The sequence below is a fragment of the Rhinichthys klamathensis genome, unplaced genomic scaffold, assembly GCF_029890125.1.
Source record: "Rhinichthys klamathensis goyatoka isolate OS25496 unplaced genomic scaffold, OSU_Roscu_1.1 h1tg000176l_1, whole genome shotgun sequence".
Lineage (NCBI taxonomy): Eukaryota > Metazoa > Chordata > Actinopteri > Cypriniformes > Leuciscidae > Rhinichthys > Rhinichthys klamathensis.
Genome location: NW_026606705.1, coordinates 3904415 through 3915000, shown reverse-complemented (window position 1 = coordinate 3915000; position 10586 = coordinate 3904415). Strand labels below are relative to the sequence as shown.

At 48.4% G+C, this 10586-nt stretch overlaps 1 protein-coding gene and 15 non-coding genes across 16 annotated transcripts in view; all 16 read left to right on the top strand.

Annotated features, from left to right (window-relative positions):
- Window positions 1-10586, top strand: part of LOC130092588 (uncharacterized) — a 309454-nt gene that overhangs the window by 136492 nt on the left and 162376 nt on the right. The gene's annotated exons all lie outside the window — the stretch shown is intronic.
- trnap-agg (transfer RNA proline (anticodon AGG)) lies at window positions 743-814 on the top strand. Its single transcript has one exon. It is a non-coding gene; the product is annotated as a tRNA-Pro (tRNA).
- Window positions 903-976, top strand: trnai-aau (transfer RNA isoleucine (anticodon AAU)). The gene has a single exon. It is a non-coding gene; the product is annotated as a tRNA-Ile (tRNA).
- Window positions 1075-1147, top strand: trnaf-gaa (transfer RNA phenylalanine (anticodon GAA)). The gene has a single exon. It is a non-coding gene; the product is annotated as a tRNA-Phe (tRNA).
- On the top strand, window positions 1273-1344 carry trnaq-uug (transfer RNA glutamine (anticodon UUG)). The gene has a single exon. It is a non-coding gene; the product is annotated as a tRNA-Gln (tRNA).
- Window positions 1554-1625, top strand: trnaq-cug (transfer RNA glutamine (anticodon CUG)). The gene has a single exon. It is a non-coding gene; the product is annotated as a tRNA-Gln (tRNA).
- Window positions 2806-2878, top strand: trnak-cuu (transfer RNA lysine (anticodon CUU)). Its single transcript has one exon. It is a non-coding gene; the product is annotated as a tRNA-Lys (tRNA).
- Window positions 4962-5033, top strand: trnap-agg (transfer RNA proline (anticodon AGG)). Its single transcript has one exon. It is a non-coding gene; the product is annotated as a tRNA-Pro (tRNA).
- On the top strand, window positions 5122-5195 carry trnai-aau (transfer RNA isoleucine (anticodon AAU)). Its single transcript has one exon. It is a non-coding gene; the product is annotated as a tRNA-Ile (tRNA).
- trnaf-gaa (transfer RNA phenylalanine (anticodon GAA)) lies at window positions 5294-5366 on the top strand. Its single transcript has one exon. It is a non-coding gene; the product is annotated as a tRNA-Phe (tRNA).
- Window positions 5492-5563, top strand: trnaq-uug (transfer RNA glutamine (anticodon UUG)). Its single transcript has one exon. It is a non-coding gene; the product is annotated as a tRNA-Gln (tRNA).
- trnaq-cug (transfer RNA glutamine (anticodon CUG)) lies at window positions 5772-5843 on the top strand. The gene has a single exon. It is a non-coding gene; the product is annotated as a tRNA-Gln (tRNA).
- trnap-agg (transfer RNA proline (anticodon AGG)) lies at window positions 7562-7633 on the top strand. The gene has a single exon. It is a non-coding gene; the product is annotated as a tRNA-Pro (tRNA).
- Window positions 7722-7795, top strand: trnai-aau (transfer RNA isoleucine (anticodon AAU)). Its single transcript has one exon. It is a non-coding gene; the product is annotated as a tRNA-Ile (tRNA).
- trnaf-gaa (transfer RNA phenylalanine (anticodon GAA)) lies at window positions 7894-7966 on the top strand. Its single transcript has one exon. It is a non-coding gene; the product is annotated as a tRNA-Phe (tRNA).
- trnaq-uug (transfer RNA glutamine (anticodon UUG)) lies at window positions 8092-8163 on the top strand. The gene has a single exon. It is a non-coding gene; the product is annotated as a tRNA-Gln (tRNA).

The window sequence follows — 10586 nt, the reverse complement described above, 5'->3', positions numbered from 1 at the left end:
TGCTCTACTGGGTGAAATTGTATCCCCCAACAACATATATGGCTTAAACAAACAAAGTACACTCTGAGCCTGGCTCTAGGCTTAACCCTGACTTTACCCGCGAGACGCTATGCCAAGCCTGTGCGAAATGTGAGGCTCCGGATGACGGGCGCAATTTAGGCACGGATAAAAACCGCGACCAGCCCCAAGCAGCTCGCAGCGGCTGCCCAGCTAGCTCAGTTGGTAGAGCATGAGACTCTTAATCTCAGGGTCGAGGGTTCGAGCCCCACGTTGGGCGTATCTATTAGCGTATCTACTCTGAATCCAGCGATCCGAGTTCAAATCTCGGCGGGACCTGCTTCTGCCAAGTTTGCTGTGGCGCGTGCATGGAATGTTCATGTTTTGTTCCGGGTGGTGGAGGCCTGTGTTCCAGAGTGGTCCTGCTCAAAACTCCTTTTAAAGCACCATCGAGCATCTGCAATAGCTTCCGACTTTGATCGAATGTGGATTTTGTTCTCATAAGGAGGGCACCAGTAACTTGTAACCTATCAGGCATCAGGTCAATCGATTTGGCATACGCCCATATGTACTAGCGTTTTTTGTAGGTCAAGTTCTCACAAAGCAAAGAGACCGTATTTCCTCTGTGTCGGCAACTTTGCACTGGCTACCGTTTAGTTGTACATTTAATTAAACCTTTGTGCTTTAAGCCTGGAAAACGGAAATGTTTTCGGCCAGGCAGCAGCAGGAAGGACATGTGTGTGTTGGCTCGTTGGTCTAGGGGTATGATTCTCGCTTAGGGTGCGAGAGGTCCCGGGTTCAAATCCCGGACGAGCCCGTTCTCAGGCTTTGCTTTTAATCTCTTCAAGCTGACTAGGGCAACTAGGATATTCCTGGGAAATTGGGGATAAAAGGAGTCAGATCGGGGCCGGTTAGCTCAGTTGGTTAGAGCGTGGTGCTAATAACGCCAAGGTCGTGGGTTCGATCCCCGTACTGGCCACACTTTTGCTCTCTGGGACCCTCAGCTCTGCTCACCTCGAAAGTGACGGGCGGTCTCCCAGAAATCCCTGCTGGACAAACCATTTGCCAGTAGACCTGGCCGAAATAGCTCAGTTGGGAGAGCGTTAGACTGAAGATCTAAAGGTCCCTGGTTCGATCCCGGGTTTCGGCAGAGCAACCTGGTTCCTGTGTTTTTGGTCGAGGGTCTCCAGTGAGCAAACGTCATCTCCTGTTAACCTGATTCCACCTAGCCTCATCACTATCTGCCTCTCAGACGGCCAGAGACCAGCGTGTGGTGGTTCCATGGTGTAATGGTTAGCACTCTGGGCTTTGAATCCAGCGATCCGAGTTCAAATCTCGGTGGAACCTTTTTAGCTTGTTTTGCGGAAGGGCGGGAAAAAAACAGAGCTGATGCGCAACTGCTGATGTGGCGGTGAAACTGGCACTCTAAAAGCCAGTCGAGATCGGGGAAACATGGGCTTAAAAAGAAAAGGCTTCACGTGCTCTTTGCTGTCGCGCTTCTGGGCTGAATGACTAAACACCTCTGCTGCTCGGTGGGAAAAGGCTACCCACGCCAAGGTTCCATGGTGTAATGGTTAGCACTCTGGACTCTGAATCCAGCGATCCGAGTTCAAATCTCGGTGGGACCTGCTTTTGCCAGGAATGTGCGCAGGACCTCGTCCGAAAAAAACTTTTCTGATTCCACCTAGCCTCATCGCTATCTGCCTCTCAGACGACCAGAGACCAGCGTGTGGTGGTTCCATGGTGCAATGGTTAGCACTCTGGGCTTTGAATCCAGCGATCCAAGTTCAAATCTCGGTGGAAACTTTTTAACTTGTTTTGCGGAAGGGCGGGAAAAAACAGAGCTGATGCGCAACTGCTGATGTGGCGGTGAAACTGAACATCCCTTTGAAGTGAGCGTAAAAGGGCAGTACACTGCGTGGAGAATGCAGGCATCGATCCCGCTAGCTCTCGCATGCTAAGCGAGCGCTCTACCATTTGAGCTAATTCCCCTCGACGATGTGGTGAGAAGGTGTCCATCCCACAGCATGTGTGAAAGTGCTGCAGCGTGGTTTCCAATGCCCACAAAGCAAAGAGACCGTATTTCCTCTGTGTCGGCAACTTTGCACTGGCTACCGTTTAGTTGTACATTTAATTAAACCTTTGTGCTTTAAGCCTTGCAAACGGAAATGTTTGCGGCCAGGCAGCAGCAGGAAGGATGTGTGTGTGTTGGCTCGTTGGTCTAGGGGTATGATTGCTCAGTTGCCTCGTGTGCAAAGAAGACAGCGGGTGTTATGTGAGAGTTTACATCAGCTCAAGTTTGCTGTGGCGCGTGCATGGAATGTTCATGTTTTGTTCCGGGTGGTGGAGGCCTGTGTTCCAGAGTGGTCCTGCTCAAAACTCCTTTTAAAACACCATCGAGCATCTGCAATAGCTTCCGACTTTGATCGAATGTGGATTTTGTTCTCATAAGGAGGGCACCAGTAACTTGTAACCTATCAGGCATCAGGTCAATCGATTTGGCATACGCCCATATGTACTAGCGTTTTTTGTAGGTCAAGTTCCGGTTTGACAGACCCGAAACGGAACTTTAGCTCCGGGTTGTGATTGTGCATATTACTGGCCTGCTCTACTGGGTGAAATTGTATCCCCCAACAACATATATGGCTTAAACAAACAAAGTACACTCTGAGCCTGGCTCTAGGCTTAACCCTGACTTTACCCGCGAGACGCTATGCCAAGCCTGTGCGAAATGTGAGGCTCCGGATGACGGGCGCAATTTAGGCACGGATAAAAACCGCGACCAGCCCCAAGCAGCTCACAGCGGCTGCCCGGCTAGCTCAGTCGGTAGAGCATGAGACTCTTAATCTCAGGGTCGTGGGTTCGAGCCCCACGTTGGGCGTATCTATTAGCGTATCTACTCTGAATCCAGCGATCCGAGTTCAAATCTCGGCGGGACCTGCTTCTGCCAAGTTTGCTGTGGCGCGTGCATGGAATGTTCATGTTTTGTTCCGGGTGGTGGAGGCCTGTGTTCCAGAGTGGTCCTGCTCAAAACTCCTTTTAAAACACCATCGAGCATCTGCAATAGCTTCCGACTTTGATCGAATGTGGATTTTGTTCTCATAAGGAGGGCACCAGTAACTTGTAACCTATCAGGCATCAGGTCAATCGATTTGGCATACGGCCATATGTACTAGCGTTTTTTGTAGGTCAAGTTCTCGCAAAGCAAAGAGACCGTATTTCCTCTGTGTCGGCAACTTTGCACTGGCTACCGTTTAGTTGTACATTTAATTAAACCTTTGTGCTTTAAGCCTTGCAAACGGAAATGTTTGCGGCCAGGCAGCAGCAGGAAGGATGTGTGTGTGTTGGCTCGTTGGTCTAGGGGTATGATTGCTCAGTTGCCTCGTGTGCAAAGAAGACAGCGGGTGTTATGTGAGAGTTTACATCAGCTCAAGTTTGCTGTGGCGCGTGCATGGAATGTTCATGTTTTGTTCCGGGTGGTGGAGGCCTGTGTTCCAGAGTGGTCCTGCTCAAAACTCCTTTTAAAACACCATCGAGCATCTGCAATAGCTTCCGACTTTGATCGAATGTGGATTTTGTTCTCATAAGGAGGGCACCAGTAACTTGTAACCTATCAGGCATCAGGTCAATCGATTTGGCATACGCCCATATTTACTAGCGTTTTTTGTAGGTCAAGTTCTCACAAAGCAAAGAGACCGTATTTCCTCTGTGTCGGCAACTTTGCACTGGCTACCGTTTAGTTGTACATTTAATTAAACCTTTGTGCTTTAAGCCTTGCAAACGGAAATGTTTGCGGCCAGGCAGCAGCAGGAAGGATGTGTGTGTGTTGGCTCGTTGGTCTAGGGGTATGATTGCTCAGTTGCCTCGTGTGCAAAGAAGACAGCGGGTGTTATGTGAGAGTTTACATCAGCTCAAGTTTGCTGTGGCGCGTGCATGGAATGTTCATGTTTTGTTCCGGGTGGTGGAGGCCTGTGTTCCAGAGAGGTCCTGCTCAAAACTCCTTTTAAAACACCATCGAGCATCTGCAATAGCTTCCGACTTTGATCGAATGTGGATTTTGTTCTCATAAGGAGGGCACCAGTAACTTGTAACCTATCAGGCATCAGGTCAATCGATTTGGCATACGCCCATATGTACTAGCGTTTTTTGTAGGTCAAGTTCCGGTTTGACAGACCCGAAACGGAACTTTAGCTCCGGGTTGTGATTGTGCATATTACTGGCCTGCTCTACTGGGTGAAATTGTATCCCCCAACAACATATATGGCTTAAACAAAAAAAGTACACTCTGAGCCTGGCTCTAGGCTTAACCCTGACTTTACCCGCGAGACGCTATGCCAAGCCTGTGCGAAATGTGAGGCTCCGGATGACGGGCGTAATTTAGGCACGGATAAAAACCGCGACCAGCCCCAAGCAGCTCACAGCGGCTGCCCGGCTAGCTCAGTCGGTAGAGCATGAGACTCTTAATCTCAGGGTCGTGGGTTTGAGCCCCACGTTGGGCGTATCCATTAGCGTATCTACTCTGAATCCAGCGATCCGAGTTCAAATCTCAGCGGGACCTGCTTCTGCCAAGTTTGCTGTGGCGCGTGCATGGAATGTTCATGTTTTGTTCCGGGTGGTGGAGGCCTGTGTTCCAGAGTGGTCCTGCTCAAAACTCCTTTTAAAACACCATCGAGCATCTGCAATAGCTTCCGACTTTGATCGAATGTGGATTTTGTTCTCATAAGGAGGGCACCAGTAACTTGTAACCTATCAGGCATCAGGTCAATCGATTTGGCATACGCCCATATGTACTAGCGTTTTTTGTAGGTCAAGTTCTCACAAAGCAAAGAGACCGTATTTCCTCTGTGTCGGCAACTTTGCACTGGCTACCGTTTAGTTGTACATTTAATTAAACCTTTGTGCTTTAAGCCTGGCAAACGGAAATGTTTTCGGCCAGGCAGCAGCAGGAAGGACATGTGTGTGTTGGCTCGTTGGTCTAGGGGTATGATTCTCGCTTAGGGTGCGAGAGGTCCCGGGTTCAAATCCCGGACGAGCCCGTTCTCAGGCTTTGCTTTTAATCTCTTCAAGCTGACTAGGGCAACTAGGATATTCCTGGGAAATTGGGGATAAAAGGAGTCAGAGCGGGGCCGGTTAGCTCAGTTGGTTAGAGCGTGGTGCTAATAACGCCAAGGTCGTGGGTTCGATCCCCGTACTGGCCACACTTTTGCTCTCTGGGACCCTCAGCTCTGCTCACCTCGAAAGTGACGGGCGGTCTCCCAGAAATCCCTGCTGAACAAACCATTTGCCGGTAGACCTGGCCGAAATAGCTCAGTTGGGAGAGCGTTAGACTGAAGATCTAAAGGTCCCTGGTTCGATCCCGGGTTTCGGCAGAGCAACCTGGTTCCTGTGTTTTTGGTCGAGGGTCTCCAGTGAGCAAACGTCATCTCCTGTTAACCTGATTCCACCTAGCCTCATCACTATCTGCCTCTCAGACGGCCAGAGACCAGCGTGTGGTGGTTCCATGGTGTAATGGTTAGCACTCTGGGCTTTGAATCCAGCGATCCGAGTTCAAATTTCGGTGGAACCTTTTTAGCTTGTTTTGCGGAAGGGCGGGAAAAAACAGAGCTGATGCGCAACTGCTGATGTGGCGGTGAAACTGGCACTCTAAAAGCCAGTCGAGATCGGGGAAACATGGGCTTAAAAAGAAAAGGCTTCACGTGCTCTTTGCTGTCGCGCTTCTGGGCTGAATGACTAAACACCTCTGCTGCTCGGTGGGAAAAGGCTACCCACGCCAAGGTTCCATGGTGTAATGGTTAGCACTCTGGACTCTGAATCCAGCGATCCGAGTTCAAATCTCGGTGGGACCTGCTTTTGCCAGGAATGTGCGCAGGACCTCGTCCGAAAAAAACTTTTCTGATTCCACCTAGCCTCATCGCTATCTGCCTCTCAGACGACCAGAGACCAGCGTGTGGTGGTTCCATGGTGCAATGGTTAGCACTCTGGGCTTTGAATCCAGCGATCCAAGTTCAAATCTCGGTGGAAACTTTTTAACTTGTTTTGCGGAAGGGCGGGAAAAAACAGAGCTGATGCGCAACTGCTGATGTGGCGGTGAAACTGAACATCCCTTTGAAGTGAGCGTAAAAGGGCAGTACACCGCGTGGAGAATGCAGGCATCGATCCCGCTAGCTCTCGCATGCTAAGCGAGCGCTCTACCATTTGAGCTAATTCCCCTCGACGATGTGGTGAGAAGGTGTCCATCCCACAGCATGTGTGAAAGTGCTGCAGCGTGGTTTCCAATGCCCACAAAGCAAAGAGACCGTATTTCCTCTGTGTCGGCAACTTTGCACTGGCTACCGTTTAGTTGTACATTTAATTAAACCTTTGTGCTTTAAGCCTTGCAAACGGAAATGTTTGCGGCCAGGCAGCAGCAGGAAGGATGTGTGTGTGTTGGCTCGTTGGTCTAGGGGTATGATTGCTCAGTTGCCTCGTGTGCAAAGAAGACAGCGGGTGTTATGTGAGAGTTTACATCAGCTCAAGTTTGCTGTGGCGCGTGCATGGAATGTTCATGTTTTGTTCCGGGTGGTGGAGGCCTGTGTTCCAGAGAGGTCCTGCTCAAAACTCCTTTTAAAACACCATCGAGCATCTGCAATAGCTTCCGACTTTGATCGAATGTGGATTTTGTTCTCATAAGGAGGGCACCAGTAACTTGTAACCTATCAGGCATCAGGTCAATCGATTTGGCATACGCCCATATGTACTAGCGTTTTTTGTAGGTCAAGTTCCGGTTTGACAGACCCGAAACGGAACTTTAGCTCCGGGTTGTGATTGTGCATATTACTGGCCTGCTCTACTGGGTGAAATTGTATCCCCCAACAACATATATGGCTTAAACAAAAAAAGTACACTCTGAGCCTGGCTCTAGGCTTAACCCTGACTTTACCCGCGAGACGCTATGCCAAGCCTGTGCGAAATGTGAGGCTCCGGATGACGGGCGTAATTTAGGCACGGATAAAAACCGCGACCAGCCCCAAGCAGCTCACAGCGGCTGCCCGGCTAGCTCAGTCGGTAGAGCATGAGACTCTTAATCTCAGGGTCGTGGGTTTGAGCCCCACGTTGGGCGTATCCATTAGCGTATCTACTCTGAATCCAGCGATCCGAGTTCAAATCTCGGCGGGACCTGCTTCTGCCAAGTTTGCTGTGGCGCGTGCATGGAATGTTCATGTTTTGTTCCGGGTGGTGGAGGCCTGTGTTCCAGAGTGGTCCTGCTCAAAACTCCTTTTAAAACACCATCGAGCATCTGCAATAGCTTCCGACTTTGATCGAATGTGGATTTTGTTCTCATAAGGAGGGCACCAGTAACTTGTAACCTATCAGGCATCAGGTCAATCGATTTGGCATACGCCCATATGTACTAGCGTTTTTTGTAGGTCAAGTTCTCACAAAGCAAAGAGACCGTATTTCCTCTGTGTCGGCAACTTTGCACTGGCTACCGTTTAGTTGTACATTTAATTAAACCTTTGTGCTTTAAGCCTGGCAAACGGAAATGTTTTCGGCCAAGCAGCAGCAGAAAGGACATGTGTGTGTTGGCTCGTTGGTCTAGGGGTATGATTCTCGCTTAGGGTGCGAGAGGTCCCGGGTTCAAATCCCGGACGAGCCCGTTCTCAGGCTTTGCTTTTAATCTCTTCAAGCTGACTAGGGCAACTAGGATATTCCTGGGAAATTGGGGATAAAAGGAGTCAGAGCGGGGCCGGTTAGCTCAGTTGGTTAGAGCGTGGTGCTAATAACGCCAAGGTCGTGGGTTCGATCCCCGTCCTGGCCACACTTTTGCTCTCTGGGACCCTCAGCTCTGCTCACCTCGAAAGTGACGGGCGGTCTCCCAGAAATCCCTGCTGGACAAACCATTTGCCGGTAGACCTGGCCGAAATAGCTCAGTTGGGAGAGCGTTAGACTGAAGATCTAAAGGTCCCTGGTTCGATCCCGGGTTTCGGCAGAGCAACCTGGTTCCTGTGTTTTTGGTCGAGGGTCTCCAGTGAGCAAACGTCATCTCCTGTTAACCTGATTCCACCTAGCCTCATCACTATCTGCCTCTCAGACGGCCAGAGACCAGCGTGTGGTGGTTCCATGGTGTAATGGTTAGCACTCTGGGCTTTGAATCCAGCGATCCGAGTTCAAATCTCGGTGGAACCTTTTTAGCTTGTTTTGCGGAAGGGCGGGAAAAAACAGAGCTGATGCGCAACTGCTGATGTGGCGGTGAAACTGAACATCCCTTTGAAGTGAGCGTAAAAGGGCAGTACACCACGTGGAGAATGCGGGCATCGATCCCGCTACCTCTCGCTTGCGCCTACTGCTTCCTACCGATTGAGCCAAAGTAAGCCCAAAGTAAGCCCACGTGAGCCAATCGCGTTTCTCTGCTGTGGCTTACTTTTGACCAATCGCGTTCTCTCCTGTGGCTTACTTTTGACCAATCGCGTTTCTCTCCTGTGGCTTACTTTTGACCAATCGCGTTTCTCTCCTGGGGCTTACTTTTGACCAATCGCGTTTCTCTCCTGGCTCTGCTCCCTGTGGCTTACTTTTGACCAATCGGCGACCGCTATTATTATCGTCATCTTTGCAATCTTTGCAACAGGTAAGTCTATTCTTCACGACTGTATAATCGATCATTATTTATTCATAAACAGTGTGTGTTTTTAGACAATTAAACATGCCAATAAAGCTAGCTAGCGTGTAATAGCACATGTTTTCTTCTGTACATGTGAACCTGCAACTTTACCATGATATACAGTAAAAAACATGTCACTACTGTCAAGATAATTAGCCGACCGCTAATTAAGCTATATCCTCCTTAAACCATTTTGTTGTTGTTGTTGTTAATTTAGTTTTTTTTTTGTGTCATTCATTACATTATTTTGAGCACAAGAACATTTTTACTAAAACCTTTAAAAAAAAAGTTTAATTCATATATGTTATACTATACTATGTTATACACCAGTATACATATTTATGTTATCTTTTTAAATACTATGTTATACATATTTAAAGACAAGTTTTTTTTTGTTTCAACAAATGATTCTCAACTATGTTATAAAAGAAATACCAAAACGATTTGATATACCATTTTAAGTTTTAGATCTGTTTGATGATCATATTATTATGAATTGTAATAAATGCCTTTATGTTATATTTGGTGTTTCTTAGTAATCTCTGCCACAAAAGCTAAACAAAACAAAACGATTTAAGCATGGCATGATACCAGCAAGATTGTACCAAGAAGTGTTATTTATTTTCTTATTAATAAGTTCATCACACTATTTACAATTTGTACACAAGGCAATTCAAAGTGATTCACAGTTGTATAAAAAAACAATAATGCTTATGCTCATAATAATAATAATCATTAATTATTATAATATTATAATAATTAATTACATAAAAAACAAATGCTGTAGTAAAATACTTTCAGTTGGAATATGACAGCTATGTAACGTTCTGTTTATGCCTGTGTCCTTTCAGATTATGTATGCATACCCGGTTTTACGAAGAACTCTTGAGGGTCGACTCCTAATGGGGCCAACTGAGGAGGCCAATAGGAGGGAGATCGTGTTGGCAGGGAGGGCCAGGTGTAAGGAGGAGGTCCTGGCTGAGGCCACTGCCTTTGTGAGGCAGAATGGAGGGAATCCTGCAGACCAGTTCCTGGTTCTGGCTCACTGCAAGATCCAGTTTGGGAAACACCAGGGTCAGAGGTTTCTGTGGCTGCTGGAGAACTCACTGGGGTATGCCTGCTATCTGGTCAGCAGCATTTTGGGGGAGGAGGAGAGGGACAACCCGCTGTCGGCCAACAAACACCTGTTCCTCAGATACACCTCGCAGATCAGGGAGGTAGGCGAGGCTGTGGAGGTGTATCAGAAAAAACAGGCCATGCTGCAGGAGGCCCAGAGGACAGGAGACTCTGGATGTCTGATGGTGGAGTTTGGGGATTTTAAGGGTAGGTCAATGAAGGAGGTGTATGAGGACCCAAGCAAGGAGGCCCAGGCTCTCATCACCTACCTGAAGAAGGCAAAGGCCAGGCCTAACACCAATATGGCCCTTTTCAAAGCATACGTGCTGAAGAGGCAGGCTCCAGCCCACGTGCCCACCACCACTGTGCCCGCTGCATCTGCCCTCACTGCTGCTGTGCCCACTGCCACTGTGTCTGTTCCTCCTCGACCTACTGCCACTCAGAACAGGCCACTGCTGGCGACCAATGTGAAGGCCCTGTTGGCGCGGGGGAAGCATTTATCTGCTTCACAGCTGGCACAAAAGATTTTGTCTCCAGCCAAAACCTGTAAGTGATTTGCAAGCTTTAAAATCATTACAGTATATATTATGCAGTATATATGTCTAACGAAAATACGTGTTCAACAGCTGCAGGACCACGTGTACCTCCTGCGTCTGAGTCCGCAGCCCGGAGACAGCTCTTTACATGTGGTGAGTATCACTTAACGCATACAAGTGTGTTGGTGACATGTGCTTAGTGTTTTATGTTATTTTACAGACTCTGCTGCTACGGATTTTTTTGAGGAGGAAGATGACGTGGAGATGGCAACTGTAGCCTCGCAAGCTGAGGAACAACT